This window comes from Scyliorhinus torazame, chromosome 2 (assembly GCF_047496885.1).
Source record: "Scyliorhinus torazame isolate Kashiwa2021f chromosome 2, sScyTor2.1, whole genome shotgun sequence".
Classification (NCBI taxonomy): Eukaryota; Metazoa; Chordata; class Chondrichthyes; order Carcharhiniformes; family Scyliorhinidae; genus Scyliorhinus; species Scyliorhinus torazame.
This window is the reverse complement of record NC_092708.1, coordinates 320,071,953-320,083,090: the sequence shown is the minus strand read 5'-3', so window position 1 is coordinate 320,083,090 and position 11,138 is coordinate 320,071,953. Positions and strand designations below refer to the sequence as shown.

The 11,138-nt window shown below is 50.7% G+C and overlaps 1 long non-coding RNA gene across 2 annotated transcripts in view; it reads right to left on the bottom strand.

Moving 5' to 3' along the window:
- Positions 1 to 6,671: 6,671 nt before the first annotated feature.
- Positions 6,672 to 11,138, bottom strand: part of LOC140400147 (uncharacterized) — a 41,457-nt gene continuing 36,990 nt past the window's right edge. Inside the window, exons 2-4 of one of the 2 annotated variants that reach the window (XR_011938069.1) lie at positions 8,341 to 8,582; positions 7,514 to 7,607; positions 6,672 to 7,285 (exon numbers count right to left, since the gene is read on the bottom strand). This is a non-coding gene — a long non-coding RNA (uncharacterized lncRNA). Of the gene's footprint in view, positions 7,286 to 7,513; positions 7,608 to 8,340; positions 8,710 to 11,138 lie in introns of those variants that run through there. The other variant, XR_011938066.1, reaches the window with a different exon arrangement.

Here is an 11,138-nt window from a genome sequence, read left to right as displayed (position 1 = left end):
AGTAGGCACCTAGCAAGGTCCTATTGCTCATGCAGGAGACTAATAAGAAGCTGTGATTTGTGGTTGCTGATTGTAGGCCTGTACATTGCATGTCTAAAAGAAGCCACAGTTCAAATTGGCGATGGACGAATATTTCAGTTTAAAAAATTAATTTGTGGATGACGACGGTTACACCAGCAGTTATTGCCCTTGAGAAAGTGCTGGTGAGCTGCCTTCTTGAAACACTGCAGTCCTTGTTGTGCAGGTACACCCACAGTGCTGTTAGGAAGGGAATTCTAGTTTTAGGCCCAGCGACAGAAAAGGAACGGCGATATATTTCCACGCCAGGTGGATACAATTGTGACTGGACTCTCCGTACCTTAAAGTTCATGTTTTGGAGGTAGGACGACTTCCGGTAGCGGCCACGACCTGCTAGGTCACGCGAACGGCAGCTCCCGCCGGGATTGGTGTTTCGGGCCGCTAAAAGGAGCGGCAGCGGCAGTTAACAGGAGGGACCGGCGTGGGAACAGACGTGGGAGAGCCCCCACCCCTGCTGGTGGATGGGGGGGATCAGGAGCGGAGCCGGCAGACGCGCGACCCCGGGGAAGAAGGTCGAGAAGGTCCGGGTGGACAAAATGGCGGCCGGAGAGGATCAGGAGGTGTGGGCCCAGTGGGCCAGAGAACAGCAAGAGCTCCTGAAAAACTGCTTCATGGAGCTGAAAACGGAGATGCTGGCCTCCATGGAGAGAATTGTGGTGACCCAGAAGGCGCAGGAGAAGGAGATCAAGGAGGTGAGGAGGAAGGTGGCGGAGAACAAAGATGAGGTCCTGGGCCTGGCGGTGAAAGTGGAGGTGCACGAGGCGCTCCATAAGAGATGGCACGAGAGGCTGAATGACCTTGAGTGTAGGTCTCGGAGCCACAATCTGCAGATCCTGGGCCTTCCTGAAGGAGTGGAGGGGGCGGACGCGAGCACATACGTTGCCACAATGTTGGGGACGCTGATGGGCGCGGGGGCCTTCCCGCGGCCCTTGGAGCTGGATGGGGTGCACAGGGTTCTCGCCAGAAAGCCGAGGGTAAACGAGCCACCGAGGGCGATGGTGATACTGTTTCAGCGCTTGGCAGACCAGGAGCGAGTCCTGCGGTGGGCGAAGAAAGAGCGGAGCAGTAAGTGGGAGAATGGCGAGATCCGAATTTACCAAGACCTGGGAGCTGAGCTGGCGAGGAGGCGTGCAGGTTTTAACCGGGCGAAGGCGGTCCTCCACGGTAAAGGGGTGAAGTTTGGGCTTCTGCACCCGGCGAGACTGTGGGTAACATACCAGGACAGGCACCACTATTTTGATACGCCGGACGAGGCGTGGTCGTTCATCAGGCAGGAGGAGCTGGACCTGAACTAAGGGACTGCTGTATGGGGGTGAAATGTGCGGGTGGGGAGGGATCCAGGGGAGGACGGCGGGTAAAGCATAAGTTTATGGGCATGTCTACCCTAGGTAGGTTGCGGGTTCTGTTGTTTGTTTTGCTTGTTTTCCAGGTGTTTTGTTTTCCAGGTGTGCGGTGCTAGTTGGTGGGAAACGCCCAGGACGGGCTGTCTGGCGCATGGGGAGGTCCCAGATGGTGCTTGCCCCTCTACCCTGCGGGCGAGGGGTGGTAGGGCGGCCCGAAGGAGTCAACAAGTTAAGGGTTGGTATATAGAGGCGGGAGCGGCCGGGGTCAGCATGGGTGAGCTGACTCACGGGAGCACAAGGGGGGGGGGAACCAGAGCTAAGCGGATGCTTGGCAGGGGAGGAGGGGGTTGCGGGGGGGGGGGGTGGTGGTGCTGCTTTGCTGACAGAAGGGGAGCCAGGTGAGGGGTATGGATGGAGAGTCGGGCGAGGGGGCTGCCGGGGGGAGAGCTGGAGGAGGGAGGCGGGGGCACGCGGTTGGCCGAAAAAGGGAGATGGCTAGTCGGCGGGATGGGGGTGGTTATCCCCCCGACCAGGCTGATCACGTGGAACGGGAGGGGCCTGAATGGGCCGGTCAAGCGGTCCCGCGTGTTCTCGCATTTAAAGGGTTGAAGGTGGACGTGGCCATGTTGCAAGAGACGCACTTAAAGCTCGCGGACCAGACGAGGCTAAGGAAAGGATGGGTGGGACAAGTGTTTCACTCGGGGTTAGACTCAAAGATCAGAGGGGTGGCTATTTTGGTCAGTAAACGAGTGGCATTTGAGGCGGGGAGCATCGTGGCGGATAAGGGGGGCAGGTATATAATGGTGAGTGGCAAGCTGCAGGGGACTCGGATGGTGTTAGTGAATGTATATGCCCCAAACTGGGACGATGCAGACTTTATGAAGCGCGTGTTGGGTAGGATCCCGGACTTGGAGACAAGTCAACTGATTATGGGAGGGAACTTGAATATGGTCTTGGATCCGAGCTTGGATTGTTCCAAGTCCAGAACGGGAAAGAGGCCGGCAGCGGCCAGGGCCTTGTGGGAGTTCATGGGCCAGATGGGGGGAGTGGACCCCTGGAGGTTTAAGCGGCCAAGGGCGAAGGAGTTTTCCTTTTTCTCCCATGTCCATAGAGTCTATTTGCGAATAGACTTCTTTGTGTTGAGTAGGGCATTAATCCCGAGGGTGGAGGGGGTAGAATACTCGGCCATTACGGTCTCGGACCATGCCCCGCACTGGGTGGACCTGCGACTGGGGGTGGAACGGGGTCAGCGCCCTCTCTGGCGACTGTATGTGGGGCTGCTGCCGGACGAAGAGGTGTGCGGGCGGAGAAGGAGGAGTATTGAGAATTATGTGGGAGCGAACGACACAGGAGAGATGATGGTGGCAGTGGTTTGGGAGGCTCTGAAGGCGGTCATTAGGGGAGAGTTAATCTCCATTAGGTCCCATAGAGAGAAGAAGGAGAGGGCGGAGAGGGAGAGACTGGTGGGAGAGATACTCAGGGTAGATAGGAGGTACGCGGAGGCCCCAGAGGGCCGGAAATTACAGGCAGAGTTTGACTTGCTGACCACGGGGAAGGCGCAGCTGAGGAAAGCGAAGGGGGCAGTTTATGAGTATGGGGAGAAGGATGCTGGCGCAGGAGGGATGCGGCCAGAGAGATTGGGGGAGTGCGGGATAGGGAAGGCAACATGGTGCTGAGACCAGAGAGGGTCAATGAAGTCTTCAGGGAGTTCTACGGAACGTTATACAAGTCAGAATCCCCCGGGGAGGGGGAAGGGATGAGGCGGTTCATGGACCGGTTGAGGTTCCCAAGGGTGGAGGCAGAGCGGGTGCAGGGACTGGGGGCCCCGATTGGGTTGGAGGAGATAGTGGCGGGCATGCAGACGGGCAAGGCCCCGGGCCTGGATGGCTTCCCCGTAGAATTTTATAAGACGTTCTCAGAGCTGTTGAGCCCGCTCCTGATGAGAACCTTCACTGAGGCAAAGGAGAAAGGGACCCTCCCTCCGACAATGTTGCAGGCATTGATCTTGCTTATCCTGAAGAAGGAGAAGGATCCGCTTCAGTGTGGGTCCTACAGGCCGATATCGCTCCTGAACGTGGATGCCAAGCTGTTGGCAAACATTCTGGCCACCAGAATAGAGGACTGTGTCCCGGGAGTAATTGGGGAGGACCAGACGGGTTTTGTTAAGGGCAGGCAGCTGAACGCGAATGTGAGGAGGCTCCTGAATATTATCATGATGCCCTTGGGGGGGGGGGGGTGGGGGGGAGGAGGGGGGTGTGGCTGCGATGGACGCGGAGAAGGCCTTTGAGAGGGTGGAGTGGGAGTATCTGTGGGAGTCGCTAGGCAGGTTTGGATTTGGGGAGGGATTTATAGGGTGGGTCAAGCTGCTGTATCAGGCCCCTGTAGCGAGTGTGTCCTCAAACCGTCGAAGGTCGGAATATTTCAGGCTGCATCGGGGGACGGGACAGGGGTGTCCCCTGTCCCCGTTGCTGTTTGCCCTGGCAATTGAGTCGTTGGCCATTGCGCTCAGCACTTCGGGGGATTGGAGGGGACTGGTGCGCGGAGGGGAGGAGCACCGGGTCTCCCTCTACGCGGATGACCTGCTGTTGTATATTTTGGACCCGTTAGATGGGATGGGGGAGGTCATGCGGATCCTGGGGGACTTTGGGAGGTTCTCGGGGTATAAGTGGAATGTGGGGAAGAGTGAGCTGTTCGTGGTCCACGGGAGGGGCCAGGAGGAGAGACTGAGGGAGCTCCCGCTCAGGATAGTGGAGAGGAGCTTTCGGTACTTGGGGATACAAGTGGCCAGGAACTGGGATGCCCTGCACAGGCTCAACTTAACCCGGCTAGTGGAGCAGATGGAGGGAGAGTTTAAAAGGTGGGATATGCTCCCGCTTTCCTTGGCAGGACGGGTGCAGACTGTGAAGATGACGGTTCTCCCCAGGTTCCTCTTCGTATTTCCGTGCCTCCCCATTTTCATCCCCAAGTCCTTTTTCAAGCGGGTGAATAGGATTGTTATGGTGTTTGTGTGGGCGAATAAAACCCCGCGAGTCAAAAGGGTATTCTTGGAGCGTAGTGGGGGGGGGGGGACTGGCCCTGCCGAACTTCTGCGGTTATTACTGCGCGGCCAATGTGGCCATGATTAGGAAATGGATGATGGAGGAGGGGGCAGCTGGAGGCGGCGTCGTGTCGAGGCACCAGTCTAGGGGCACTTGTTACGGCTCCGCTGCCGTTCTCGCCGGCGCGATACACCACTAGTCCAGTGGTGACGGCGGCACTGAGGACCTGGGGGCAGTGGAGGAGACACAGGCAGGAGGAGGGGGCCTCAGTGTGGACCCCGATACGGAATAACCGCAGATTTGCTCCGGGTAGGTTGGATGGGGGATACCAAGGCTGGTATAGGGCAGGTATTAGGAGGATGGGGGACCTTTTTATAGACGGGGCTTTCCCCAGCATGCAGGCGCTGGAGGAGAGGTCCGGCCTGCCCCCGGGGAATGCGTTCAGGTACCTTCAGGTTCGGGACTTTCTTAGAAAACAGGTGGGGACATTTCCGCTGCTGCCCTCCTGTAGGATCCAGGACAGGGTGGTGACTGGCATCTGGGTAGGGGCGGGGATGTTGTCGAACATATATCAGGAGCTGCAGGAGGTGGAGGAAGCCTCAGTGGAGGAGTTGAAGGGCAAGTGGGAGGAGGAGCTGGGTGAGGAGCTGGATGAGGGCCTGTGGGCCGCCGCCCTGGGCAGGGTGAACTCCTCTTCATCATGTGCCAGGCTCAGTTTAATTCAGTTTAAGGTGGTGCATTGGGCTCATATAACGGTGGCAAGAATGAGTAAGTTTTTTGGGGTGGAGGACAGGTGCCCGAGATGTGCAGGGAGTCCGGCGAACCATGCCCATATGTTTTGTGCATGCCCGGCGCTTAAAGAATTCTGGCAGGGGTTTGCGAGGGTGATGTCTAGGATTTTGGACACTTGGGTGAAGGCGAGTCCAACAGTTAGCGATATTTGGGGTGTCGGAGGATCCGGGAGTGCAGGAAGCGAAAGAGGCCGAGGTACTGGCCTTTGCCTCCCTGGTAGCCAGGTGACGGATCTTGCTAATGTGGAGGGACTCAAAAACCCCGGGTGTGGAGACCTGGGTTAGCGATATGGCGGGGTTCCTCAGCCTGGAGCGAATAAAGTTCGCCTTGAGAGCGCCCTTGATGGGGTTCTCCCGGCGGTAGCAACCTTTCCTTGACCTTCTAGGGGAGCAGTAAGTGTCAGCAGCAGCAGCATCCTGGGGGGGAGGGGGGGGGGGCGTTCACGTGGGGGTACTGTTGATATAATGTGAGTTGGGCATGGAGACAAAACCATGCTTAAAAAAAAGGAAAAACTTTTCTGTTGTGTAAGTAGTTTCACTGTAAGCTTTGGGATATGTTGACTGTTATTTTTTATTATCTGTATTTCTATTTTTGTTATGTGAAAACGCTGTTTGGAAAAACTTTAATAAAACATGTATTTTTAAAAAAAATGTTTTGCAGGTAGAATTGGTGTCCGTGAGTTAGAACTTTCCCATTTTATTTGTTTTAGGCATAGTGTACAATATAGAGGTTTAAACAATGTGGCTATGCTGATAAATTGTACTGTATTTATGATGCTAATTCTATATCACTCTCCTTCAAAGCATATTTATATTTAGTTAGACTGAATAAAAACGCAGTAAAGATTAAAAAGACAGGCAGCACGGTGGTGCAGTGGGTAGCACTGCTGCCTCACGGCGCCGAGGTCCCAGGTTCGATCCTGGCTCTAGGTCACTGTCCGTGTGGAGTTTGCACTTTCTCCCTGTGTTTGCGTGGGTTTCGCCCCCACAACCCAAAAAGATGTGCAGGGTAGGTGGATTGGCCACGCTAAATTGCCCCTTAATTGGAACAAATGAATTGGGTACTTTAAATTTAAAAAAAGATTAAAAAGTAATTTTGTTTTGTTGTGTCATTGCTCCTATAATACAATATATCTGTCCAACTTACATACATCCACTGAATATCATGGCACTGTAAAATGAACAGGTCAACTCGAAGCATAAAATTATGACCCAAATAACTTATGGCCAACAGGGTTGTTTTATATTGGAAGAGTTTCTCATTGTAACTCTGTGAGAGACTAAGATGCAGAAAAAAAGCTGCACATAAAGTATGTTAAAAGTAATAGAGCAATCTTACCCTCACTGCTTGCTAAAAAAATACGCAGATTACTGTTCATTTGGTGGCAATCCAAAGCAGTCACCATGGCAACACAAAACTATAACATTCTAGGCCATTTATTAAAAAGGTCAGTGATCTGCGGTGTTTGTAAAATGACTGAAACATTTGTACAATATGCATGATTCTAGATATTTGTATGCATGTCAGTTCTCAATAGGGTCAACAAACAGTCGTTACTTGTTATCTGTAGTCTGACAAGTTACTGGGAGAAAATCCATCCATATTACAGCATATTTTTGAGCACATTTTTCAAAACGGACATCCAGGCAAAAGGCAACAGTTCCAGGAAGAGATGCAGCAGTTAAAACAGTTCAGTTGTATTTTGTTTATTTATTTTAATGTTCTTAAATGTATTGTTTCACTGTAAAACAGCAGAACAAAGGAGTTAATGCCTGGTAGCATCTTTGTGAATTTAATCCTTACCTTCAAGTAAGGAGGTGGTGCCAGAAAAGAAAGCCTGTGAATGAAGACAAATATTTAACCTTTGTTTATTATATATCCATGCTCGTTTCCAAATGCTTGCTTTCCGTGTTAATAAATAGTTTCAAAGGTGTGTGGCAATGTTGAACATTGTTTCCAAAGCAAGATTTGGGCCAAGAAAAGAGCACAGACATGATGCTTCTTTATCAACATTTTGAATAGGATTGGCAGCATCTGTGGAGAGAGAAACACAGTGAACGTTTCAAACCCATATGGCTCTTCTTCAGAGCTGAAGAGGGGTCAAAATGTGGTGGATGACATAGTTGGAGAGGGGGGTACAAAAGGTGGAGCCAAATAGAGGTTAGGGATAGGTTGGAGTTAAGGAGACATTGACAAAGATGTCATGGACAAAAGACAAAGGGCGTGTAAAAGGTAGCATTAAAGACTAAAGAAGGCACTTACCGTGACATAAAAGTACGATAGCAGAATGTGTCAATAGGAGAACAAAGGTCAGTGCTCAGTGAAAGCAAAACTAAAGAACAAGTGACAGATGGCCCTGTGGGACAAACAAAGAAAATATAAAACAACCTTTGTCAATCATCCTCCAAAATAAAATTATAAATGAAATCCACCTGTTAAACAATATGTTCAAGCTGCATCAAATTTACCTCTCTGCGGGTTAGCACAAGTTCTAAATCTGACCAGAACTTTCAGACCTGAGCACTTTTACAGTACTGTATAAAATGGCAGAAGAATCTGCTTCTCCTATACTCTTTTTTTTTTAAATTTAGAGTACCCAATTATTTTTTTTCCAATTAAGGGGCAATTTAATGTGACCAATCCACCTAACAAGCACATCTTTGGGTTGTGGGGGTGAAACCCACACAGACACGGGGAGGATGTGCAAACTCCACATGGACAGTGACCCAGGGCCGGGATTCGAACCCAGGTCCTCAGCGCCGTAGGCAGCAATGCTAACCACTGTGCCACGTGCAGCCCCCTCCTTCAATCTCTTGATAGGCAAGAGGAGAGTCACAGAATAAATACTGCATTGCCCCACCAGGCACTAGATCAACACACAAAGGTAGTCTCGCAGTTCCCATGGAAACCAATAACATTTAAAAAAGAATTTCCTGGTGACTAACTCAAAGGATCACATGATAATAATTCACATATTAAAACTTTACTGTAACAAATAGACTAAAATCAGGAGGCAATTAATACACTAAATTAGAGGCAAGGTATCCCTTAACTTCTTAATGCAACCTAAAACCCCACATTATACTTACATATTACATCTCCTTGTCAGCAGAAATGTAACCTTGTAGATTCAAGCCCAAATCCTTTCTGGTGTTTCAGCAGGTTCTCTTCTCCCTATCATGTCAGTGTGAGTCTTCCTATGTCCTTTTTAAATAGATGCCCCTTCACACAATCATCTGAGCATAATCAAATGGGTTTCCAGCCTGAAGATTCACTTTGGTGACTCTTTTGTTCTTAAGTTTTCAAAGTTCCTGTCTGTTCCATCTTCTTTCTGAACAGAAAACCGACGCTTACAAATATTCTCCTCTCACAGCTGTACCTTCCCTTCTTTGCATGCACAAGAGCATTTCTCCCTCTTTCTCTCTCTCTCGCTCTCCTCACAGTCCAGCAGAAGTAAGACCGGCTGCCCCCTTTTTTGTCTCAAGTGATTAAGTTTGCAACTGACCTTTTGACCTCGTCACCCTGTCCCCATGGCAACCAGGCCACTTGGATTTATGTTGAGCAGAGTGCAGCTCAATTTCACAATATTTCTTCCCCCATCTATTCCAGGGCATTCTGTTCTACCTTAAATTAAAAGTGACAGTTTAAAACATAACCATCTTTTGAAATCTAGCAAATATAACACTATACTCACACATACCTATTGGTCAGAGAATGACAAGAGCAGGCCACTATGTGTATAACGGGATGTTTAGAGAGGAACATAAAAATACGGGATTAGAATAATTTAGGAATTGGCAAATTTTACAACTTGCTTCTGTGATGTAGAATGTTGTATTTTGCTCATAATCTGGACTTTGGCCAAATTTCTACCAGGTGAAATCAGCCAACTGACTTGAAAGTTAGCAGGCATAAAGCCTGCATGAATTAGGTTTCAAATATAAGCAAATAGTACTGGCTAGATCTCATCCTGTGTTTGAGTAAGACCAAACCAGGCACTTAATAAAACAAGTTAAATGACACTCATTTCACACTCATATATAATTAAAAGGTCTTCACACGGTTTCTCTCAGTATGAATACTTAATAATGTAAGGACCATGTCAGAAAGCTTGGAAGCTGGAAGTATGAAGAGGGATATCTAACCATATATCTGGAAGTGCAAATTGTCGGAAGGGCTTCCCAAAATATGTAAGTAATATCCAAGTCTTGGATAGATTTGGTTTTGTGAGGAGTTAAGACTAGTTGAATGAATAAAGAGTTATACCTGAAACTTACACTTTTCTTTCCTCTTTATCAATGCTTACTGATCTGGCACGTGTTGCAATATGTGCAATTCTCCCAAAAAATTCCAAATTGTGATCTCAGGCGGGAAGCGCAGTTTGATTCCCATTGGATGGATCAGCACGGTCCAGATTGCAATCCATCCATACTTAGGAATGTTTTTGGAGGGGGACCACTGGTGGACTTACACTTTATGGGGTCCCACTCTCACCTCAATTTCTGGGTCGCTCCCAATGATATCACCCCCCAAAGATGTCACACCCCTCCTGGCTCTGCCCAGCCTTGCCCCACAGAACCCAGAGCAACAAGCTACAAAAATACATAAATTGATTGCTTCTTAACTGCTTTAGTGCTTTTTAACTTTTAAAAACATGCCTTCCACTTTTGACATCTTCCAGTTTTCCCCCTTTCCAGCTTTGCCCCACCTCCAGCTTTGCCCCTCTCCCAGGTTTTACCACCTCCAGCTTTGCCCCCCTCCAATTTGGCCCCTTTTCAGCTTTGCCCCTTTTTGCAAGTTTTACCCTCTCCCAATTTGGATTCTCTCCAGCTTTGCCTTCTCCCAGCTTTGCCCCCTTACTCCCAGTTGTGTCCCCTCTCCCAATTTCATCCTCATCACATTTTCCCCCATCCCAGTTTTGTCCCTTCTCCCAGTTTTGCTACCCCGCTTCCAGTTTTGCCCCGCCTCGCACTGCACCTTGATGACTTTGCCTCACTTCTGGCTGCCTGGCGATGGCCTGCCCAGCCCTCCTCAGCCCTTGCCTGAGGCCGAGTCACCTCTGCTCTCCTCAATAACCTTGCCTTGCTGCTGGCTCAGGCTGCCTGGCTCTGGCCTCGCCTGTCCAGCTCTCCTCAGCTCTGGCCTGGGGGTCGAATTATACGCTCAACAACTGGCCCCTCAAACTGCCCCTCGATTGATGACCTCGCCTCCCTGCTGGCTGACTGGCTATGGCCTGCCCTCCTCAGCTCTGGGTCGACCCTCTGAAAGACTACCTCACCTAGACCCCCTCCCCCACCCTAGCCCCGTAACCCCATCTAACCTGCACACCTTTGGATACTAAGGGGCAATTGATCATGGCCAATCCACCCAACCTGCACATCGTTGGACTGTGGGAGGAAACCAGAACACCCGGAGAAAACCCACACAGCCACAGGGAGAAAGTGCAAACTTCACTCAGACAGTGACGCAAGGCCAGAATTGAACCCGGGTTCCTGGCGCTGTGAGACAGCAATGCAAACCACTGTGTCACTGCGCTGCCCCAGTGGATTCAGTTGACTGACTTTTAAATCCGCTGAATGTCACATTTAGCGGGATGTTTTGCAGCAGCATCAATGCCAAGAAACATCCCACTATCCAAAAGCACTTTGCTGATTTTTCTTGGCCTTGGAGAAAATCCCTCTGCTGAGTCCGCACTCGGAGGGATTTCCTGCTGGCGGGCTGAAGCTCTCCAGCAGGAAAGGCTCCTCACAGGTCTGGGCACCATTTTGTCTGGCAGCTCCACCCTTTCACCCACCTCCCCTCCTTTCTGACCCCCCCCCCCCCCCCCACCCTCCCAACCTTGGGGAGGTCCCTGGGTACCCCCCCCCCCCCCGACAGCCCCTTCTAC